The following is a 9023-nucleotide window of genomic DNA, read 5'->3' on the forward strand; positions in this document are numbered from 1 at the left end:
TCCACATAATTGACTGCTTTTAGGAGACATGTTGTGTGTGTGTGTGTGTGTGTGTGTGTGTGTGAGAGAGAGAGAGAGAGAGAGAGAGAGAGAGAGATACACGTACACACATACTAAATGTTCAACTCTTGGAGCCCTAATCTTTTCTTAAGTAGCCCAGTAGTGCTCAGAATACAAGGAGATGGATTGTTTGGTCTAGGACCGTAAATAAAACTTGACTGACTGACTGACTGACAAGGAGACGGATGTTTAGACTGTGCTGGTACTTCTTTTTCTTCTTTTTATCTTATATTTTTGATGGCTTTCTATTGATATTGAAAGGGAACCGAGGGGAAAATAGATTTCCTTCCCTTACAAACAAGCAAAAACCAACACCCCCGCCCCCCAAAATCCACCTTGTCCAGGAAAAATAGCTGGGAACCTTCCAAGTGTCCATCTGAGGTCTATGACTCCAGGTAGCAACTCTATTTCCTCTCGAATCATCTGTCAAAAACAAACCAAGCAAGGAGGAGTCTTTGCTAACAACTTTCTTTCCTCCAAAAGATCAAAGCCATCTTGGGGTGGGCTAAGCAAGATACTTTTGTTTAGGTTTTGTTTTTGTTTTAACAGGGTTAGAGCAATAGATTCTCTTTTAATAAATATCTGGTTTGGAAACATCTTTTTTAAAAGGGAGACTTGAAAACGATGTTACAATGAGGAGAAAAAGGGACAAATTAGGAGTCATTTTTCCTTGATCAAAGGGAAGCAAGAGAAAGCGAGTCTGGGCATTCAGCGAGCTTGACTTATTCAGACAACTTCTTTGGAGAGCAGGGCCAACAAGCGTGTCTTCCATTGAAAAGGCGCCTCTATTCAGGATGCAGGTGCGAAGTGGTGCTGTGCATTCGGCCACATTATGTGGAGGTTGTTGGAGATTAGTGCTCAGCCTTAATAACTAAAGCGCTTGATTTACATTGGATGGAGGGGGGGGGGTGGCGAGGGGGGAGAGAAAGAGAGAGACTCCTCATCCGTGAAAGCAAACTCACTGAACGCGCGATCATTTCGAGTGCTCCTGATATCCTAATACTTGGCATTGTTCTCTTTTTTAAAAAAGAAAGAAAAAGTCCCAGAGCAGTTCGGATTGATTCATTTACAGCTACTGAACTCTGCTCCGAACTGGGGGGAGAAAGGGGGAGATGGATCAGGAGCGGGAGATGAAAGAAACACACAAGAGAGACGTTTCCCATTTGAATAAAGAAAGCCATCCCCAAAAGACCCCCTCCCCCAACTGTATTTGCATACAGTGCATCAGGGTCCAGCCGAGCCGCTCTCCCCACACAGTCCCCTTCTTCCTCCCCACTTTAAGGTTCCTTCCAGCGAGCAAAACACACCTTCTTTATTTTCCTTCCTTCCTTCCTCCCCGCCCCCAATTCGGTGTGTAGAAAAAGGGCGGACAGAAACTCGGAGCAAAGAACTTAACATTTGTTCGTCTTGACCTGAAGAGCACGAGTCGTATTTCCCTCCTGCCACCCCCCACCCCCCAACCCACGCACATGCTGCTGCTGTAATCAAGTTGGCTTTAGGGGGCAAGGGATGCGCTACAAAATCGTTTTAGGGGAGGAACACAAATACCGTTGAAGTCAGTGGCCCAAGCCCCATTGGCCGGGATGGATGTAAGTCGGTTTGGTATTTGGGTCTTGGAACCATTTAGTGGTGGAAAAGCAAGAAAAAGAAAAAGCCTCCTACTGACAGCCCAATTCACAAGCTGAAGTACTTGGATTAATTTAGGCGGCTGACAGCTCAATTCTATAGCAGGTTTAAGCGGAAGTAGTGCCCCTTGATTTCAGTTCTTCCTTGTTCCCTTGTTTCCAAGGAAGACTGCAGTCTAGGCATATGGACATTTACTGGGTTTACTTAAGACTGACTTTCATGTAAACATGATGAGGATTGAGATGTAGGTGTGTTTAGCATTGCCACGACAAAGTTCAATCGCAGGAATGACGGCTTCCATTTCAGTCTTGTGTCCTATCTAGGATGGGGCTCAACGTTCAGGCCCGAGGAAGAGGTGAAGTGAAGATGGCAGGATCTCTGAACGTGGGCCACATTTCCCTGTGTCCACCAAGGCAACTAACTCTGTCTGGAAGAACTAGAGGGAAGGGTGTCCGGGTCAAAGGTTAAAGCCAGGTTCAAGGAGACGGCCTGGATGGAAGGACATCATACAACAACTCTGCTGAAACTAAGCTGTTCTGGGATTAGTCAGTGCCAACATGGGAGACTCCCTTTAGAAGGCCACATAGACAATCCATGGAAGGAAAGAGGGCTATAAATTAAATAAATATCAGTCCTGAATCCTGATTATTAAACGTCTTCTAAACAAATTAAGCCAGTGAGGGATTTGAACGCTTCAGAGTGATGGTTGGACACTCCTGTTTGTTGCATCGTGTGGGCATGGCTGGGTGATAATGCAACACTTACAAGAGGCCGGATTTATACATTGGTACAGTCCAAGCAGCGTGTTTACTCCAAAGTACATATTCACCTTTACTCAGAAGTAAGACAAACTGGGTTCAACCACAAGACTTACTCCTTCCTAGCTGAAGATTGCAGTCTTCAGCATATGTTGCTGAGCTCAGTGGGAATGGCTTTTGTGTAAATCGTGCTTAGGATCATGCACATAACAAATTTAGTATTCCTGTGTAGTAAACACATGTCCTTTTAATTTCAGTAGGAGTACTTTGAGAAATTTTTCTCATCGTTTCAGTCATGATTGAAAAAATGAGACCCAGTGGCCAACATCCTAACTAAATTACTTGACGGAAGCCCTGTTTAAATTAAGTAGAGCTTTTGAATAACTCCATAATACTATTGAGTAACTTAGTCTGGGTGCAGCTATTGCTTACAAAGGTACTTACTTCTGAGTAAGAATGCTTAGGACTGCAGATTGGCTTATTATTTTAGGTTAACTGGTTTGTAGATAGGGCTTTCTTTACCTAAGATTTTAAAGCCTGTTAGGTCTGTTAAGGGCCTACCTTATAAACTTTATATCTTCCTGAACTACCAATGCTTGTTATGTACAGAGAGAGAGAGAGATGCCAGACCTACCCACATAATTCCTATGGAAAAATTACTGACTTTAGCCATCAACTATGTAAGACATACACAAGCTGGCCACCCATTTGAGAAAATTCAGAGAGGAAGTAATTTCTTATAAACTACCTATCCATTCTAATGGAAATATCTACTCTTTCTCTCCCCCTTACCTCAATTTAAGTAAGAATCTTATGGGCATTTCCATAAGTTCTTCACGAGGATAAAAGCCATATAATGGGAACAAGGTGAGAAAGCTGTTCAGCCTTGTTTCACCAAGAAAAGGTCGTAAGTCAGGCAATTGGTGTCTGACCTGTCAGGAGAAGGTATAAAGGCTTCATTCATGCAGTCGCTCACAATTTTCTCAGCTCTCACAAAAGTGTTTTTATGATTCTGTTTTCTTAACTCGTCCCTTAATTAAAAAGCTGAATGATTAGAATAGCACCTGCATAATGTCTGGACTGTGGCTGCATACTAATTCAAGAGGCTTTACATCTCGTAATTATAACATAAAATCAGAGATTGAATAAAACAGAAGGATTGTGCCCCTAAAGCCCTGCTAATCCCCTTTAAAAGAGTCTGCTGAAATAATTCAGAACACTTTCCGGAAGTTGGATTATCGACTCCCTTTTTAACTATGTACAATGAAATGATATTTCACACTTAAAGGAGTCTCTGAAATTTTATAATTCCTCTTACGTTAGCCCATTTCCTGAACAATAAAATCCAGTTCATTCTTAATTCCATCCTGCTCCATCAAATGTTGCAGTTGCATTTTCTTCTATAGCAATTTCCAATCACAAATAAATATAGCACACAGCATCTTCAGGTGTAGGAAAAGCACAGTTGTTTTCCTTAGAGATCAGATTTGTCTGGGTGGTTATTAGCACCTTAGCAAAACTGTCGCTCTTTATAATAAAACATCATCAAAGGGAGAGAATCTAATTGTTGAAAGTTGTATGTGTGTACACACACACGATGTTTACAACTTCTGTATCAAAAAGGAAATGTGCTCAGGAGCTCCTTACTGTAGGACTATGGTAAAAGTAAATAAAATAAAATAATGATCTGAGATTGCTCCAAAAAAGGTGACTGTGTGGAGTTGTTTTCTATGTTTCCATAAGCAACATTTTAACATGGCCAAAAAGAGCGGGGGGGGGGGGGGCGGAATTAATAGTTGGCTTACGTTACAGTATTTAAGAATTCTGCCCAGAATTCAGTCAAACCAAAGTACTTGAATTCAGCCAGCTGAGTTCCAAAGAAAGGAATGAACCAATTAGGTTAAATCCCTCACTTAACTGAGTTATGGATCGAGTTGCCCAACAGGACAGGACAGGACAGGACAGGACAAAAATGACCGAGATAAACAGCACAGCACAGGGCTGAATAAAGAACATCCCTAGAGTGAAGTACGTATTTTTGTAATCAGAATGAGAATCTATTTCTTTCTCAAAGTCTGAACTTTGTGGAGATGATGGTGGATAATTTGTCAATTAGTTTCCAAGTCTCTACAAATGATCGGGTTTTTTTTTCTGGATTTTTAAAGAGTCACTTGTGCATTTCGATCAAAATGTGTGCTGAACTTCACTTAGAAAGAGCCCTCCAAAGATCTCTGAAGTTTTGCTTTGTTTACTGTTAAATTTTTGCGTCAAGGGTTGATTGCCTGCTTTGGGAAAGAAAAGTCTGCCGGATATAACCAGAAATAGAGCGGGTTTTAAGGATTTCCAACTACATTTTGGATGCTACTGATGTCACATTTTTGCGAGGATTCAGCCAAAGTTCAAAGGTTAATTTGCAAACGAAGGACTGCACTTTAACAACGTCTTTGGGGATTCATCACAGAAAATAACAACAACAAAAAATTATAACACTGATGCCTGTTTTTTGTGTTGGTATTTGTATTACTTTTTTAAATTTACTGCTATCACAAACTGATTTTCTTTAGTTTTACTCCATGGGAACACCTGGAACATTCTTTATCACTCCAGAGATGGCAACAAATTGTCCTTAGGAATAAGCAATATGGGTGAGGAGTTTTAAACTGAATGGGGAAGGTATTTCTCCTATTGTGTATAACCATATTCTAACGAAATGCACCAAGGTGGTTAAAGTGGTTCACATTTTTCTTTTTAAAAAGAAAAAACTTTAAAAGACTTACCAGTTGTTTGAGAGGATGTAGGAGGCTCAAAATGGTGGTGGGGGGGGGAGATGCTATGTTCTTTAAATCTCTCCCTCCCAGTGTGTGTGTGTGTGTTCTCCTCTTCTTAATCTACCTTAATACACTTCCGTTTAAATTTGAGGAACATAATTCACAGAAAGCAACATAAAACGCTTTGAGTGTAAGTAACTGAACATATGGTCGAGATAATGTGCGGAGCTTTAAGTGAAACTGCAGGCATTTCTTGCGTTTCTGTTTGTGACTTTGGAGAAGGACTTTTAAAACTTCTTTTAATTTCCTCACTTGAGTCTGATTCATTTTGTATTACTCCTTCATTTGGTCAGGACAAAGATCCGAGCGGCAGTAGCAGTAGTAAAAATGTGACAGAATGTTCTATCCTTCCACCATGACATTGTGTGCAAAAATGCACACATACACACACATCCAGACTAAGCTAGTCATGACTAACCTTCTATAGAAATTAATAGAACTTAAGTTAGTCATGACTAACTTGTCTCATTGACTTCAGTGGTACTTAGTCATGACTAAATAGTCTGTATCCTTCCCATTATACTGCTATCAGTACTTTAAACTAACATCACCGGAAATATTCATTCTTTTTGAGTGCATTGACATCCTGGTATCCTTGTGCGGAAGCAATCGCATCCCGTGGCCATGAAGACAGAAAATCAACTGGCACCTTAGGCATATTTACTCGGGAGAAAGATTCACTGTTTTCATTGCAACCTTATATATGTCCTTAGCTGATGGTACCAATCATTTAATTTAAAGTACCAGTTGTTTAAAACATCTGCCTTGAAACCATGTGAGACACAATCCACCTGGGAGTTCTCCTGCCCGGCTCCATTAACTTTAATGGAAGCTATACAGAAACTCACGCCGCCATAGGCTGTGACCCATAGGAACATAGGAAGCTGACTTATAGCGAGTCAGACCATTGGTCCATCTAGCTCAGTATTGTCTACACAGACTGACAGTGGGTTCTCCAAGGTTGCAGGCAGGAGTCTCTCTCAGCCTATCTTGGAGATGCCAGGGAGGGAACTTGGAACCCTCTGCATGCAAGCAAGCAGATGCTCTTCCCAGAATTGCCCCCTTAGAGGATGGGGCAACTCTGGGAAGAGCATCTGCTTGCTTGCATGCAGAGGGTTCCAAGTTCCCTCCCTGGCATCTCCAAGATAGGCTGAGAGAGAATATCTTACAGGGCTCACGAATGTAGTCTCCCATTCAAATGCAAGCCAGGGCACACCCTGCTTAGCAAATGGGACAATTCATGTTTGCTCCCACAAGGTCAGCTCTTCCCCACAAACCATTACTCCGAAGCAACCTTTGGACTATTCTTGTGGATTTCAGTGGCCATTTCCTTGAGACCAGTCTGATATCATAAGTGCCTGGAGCCATAGTACATGTCTATGCGCTTACCTGTCTATACATCCTTAACTCCAGAGGCCCTAGAGAACGTTTCAGATTAGGTAAACTCCTTTGCCATGTTGGGGAAAATCTCTTTTAAAAAAACAATAGTCTACTTTTCTCAGGACAAACCTGTGTTTATTCCTCACAAACAGCTGGCCCTCGATACGGCAAGGTCTTCTCGGAAGCGGGGTGGGGGCTAAGTCGTTGCACACATTCCTTGTCTCCACGTTTGAATCCAACCTTGTCCATACAAGAAGGAATGGCTTTGAGGGGTAGGGTGCGGGCACGGCATTTCCACTGGGGTCATTTCCTTCTAGAGAAGAGCGCAGGGTCGTTTTGATGGGCATTCAATTAAAAGGAGGTGCAAAGCGCCTGAGGACCCTTTCTTCTTGCTGGCCTCCTTTTTGCTAGTGTGCCTGGGCGGAAACGGGGCTCGGCCGTCCTGATTCATATTTCTAATCTTCATTTCCTAAAGATACAAACGGCCTTTTGTGAAATGAATGGCCTTTAATTAATGCCTTCGCACAATGCAGGGGCTTGCATGGGGATCGATGCTAGCAAGCAACAGGGGAGGAATCCCTCCAAAATGGGGTTGTCAGCAGTCAGGAAGAAAAAGGCAGCAGCAGCGCCTATAGAAAGGCCGCCGAGCGAAGGACGCCCACACGTCTCTTCCCTGGGTTGCCCGAAGAGACCTTCCCTTGCCAGTTGACTACAGCCGAGCGGCCTGCTGATGACTGAGCTTCCCTCTGCCATTATCCAGTGCTGCCAGAACCTAAGGGGGTCAAATGGGTCAAATGGGCTGTAACCCCAAATTTGGTTTAAAATTACCACAGTGGCCTTGTCCACTTCCTGTCTCCCTTCCTCCTTTCTGCCAGTCACGCTGTCGGTGAAACGTCCTAGTAACCCCCAGTCAGCCCACGTCCTCTCTTCCCCCCCCCCCACTCCTGTCCTCTGGCTCGCCGCTGACCAGTCCTGAGATCCTGAGCCTTTGGATGGGGCAGTACAGAAATGTTGTTGATGATGAATGATGATGCCACAGAAATCACCACCAGCCAATTACAAAAGGCAGCTTTACTGGAAACAGGCGACAGCCTATATTTTGCGACGATATCTATAATAATATCTATAATAATAACAATATGGATAATAAAATTCAGCCAACCCTTGGGAAGGACTCGATGTCTAGATAAAACAAACCAGTCAATAATAACACCTGTCTGACTGTGTAAACAAGAAATAACAACACCACCACCATAAGGGCCACCATAGGGGCCACAGAAATCACCACCAGCCAATTACAAAAAGCAACTTTACTGGGAACAACATTGATAATAAAATTCAGCCATCCCAGGTCCTTGTCCCTAATAATATAGATATTATTATATCTACAATAATAACAACAATATGGATAATAAAATTCAGCCATCCCTTGGGAAGGACTCGATGTCTGGATAAAACAAACCAGTCAATAATAACACCTGTCTGACTGTGTAAATAAATACATAAATAAAAATAAAAATAAAAATAACTGGTTCCCTCTGCAGTTGGGAAGAACACAGACAAGGGCTGTGAGGAAGGCAGCTAAGCTCATTACATGGGGTCCAATCCAGATGTACTGCCAAATCCGTTTAGATCCTCTCTGCCTTCCGCTTCCATTCTCAGCCTATCCCGTCCACACATTTACTTGGAAGATCATTGACCTCCATGGTACTTCCGTGGGTGAGAGTGTCCCTCGTAGGGCTGCCACAACCTCCAGAGCACTACTGCCAAACCAAGCAATAGTGCACGGGAGGGGCGAGGTATAAATATTTTAAATAAACAAACAAACCATGCAACAAACAATTAAAGCTTGCCCCCAAGTAAACCCCTCTGATTTCAGTAGGTCTCAGTCCTCAGTATGTGTGCATAGGATTGCAGCCTTGTACTCTTAACGTTTCGAAGCAGAAAATAGCCAAGGGGCTTTTCGTGCTAGGCAATGTTTCCCGCCCCCCCCCCAAGGTTCTGCTCAGCCAATGCGCGTGTGTGCCGAAACACAGTAGGGATAGACAGTTAGAAGTGTTGGGTGGATAAATATACCGTTGTGCAGGGCGGGGGTAGGATGTAAGGGGGCTCATTAGGGATTCTCATGGAAACCGGTTGGTTACTATCTGGTTTTAGCCAATGGGTTAATTTCCACGCATTTCTTAAAAGTCACAGTTCTGGGGAAAAAAAAGAAGAAGATTATTTCTTTGTCAAAGGACTTCCTTGATCGGCAATAACCTTCCCAACCCTAACCCGTATCTTTGTTTTTGTTGTTGTTGGTATTGTTGAAACCCCAACGAATATATGATTTCCAAATCATTATCTAGAAAGAGAAAACGTAAAGTAAACC

This window comes from Hemicordylus capensis, chromosome 3 (assembly GCF_027244095.1).
Source record: "Hemicordylus capensis ecotype Gifberg chromosome 3, rHemCap1.1.pri, whole genome shotgun sequence".
Taxonomy (NCBI): domain Eukaryota; kingdom Metazoa; phylum Chordata; class Lepidosauria; order Squamata; family Cordylidae; genus Hemicordylus; species Hemicordylus capensis.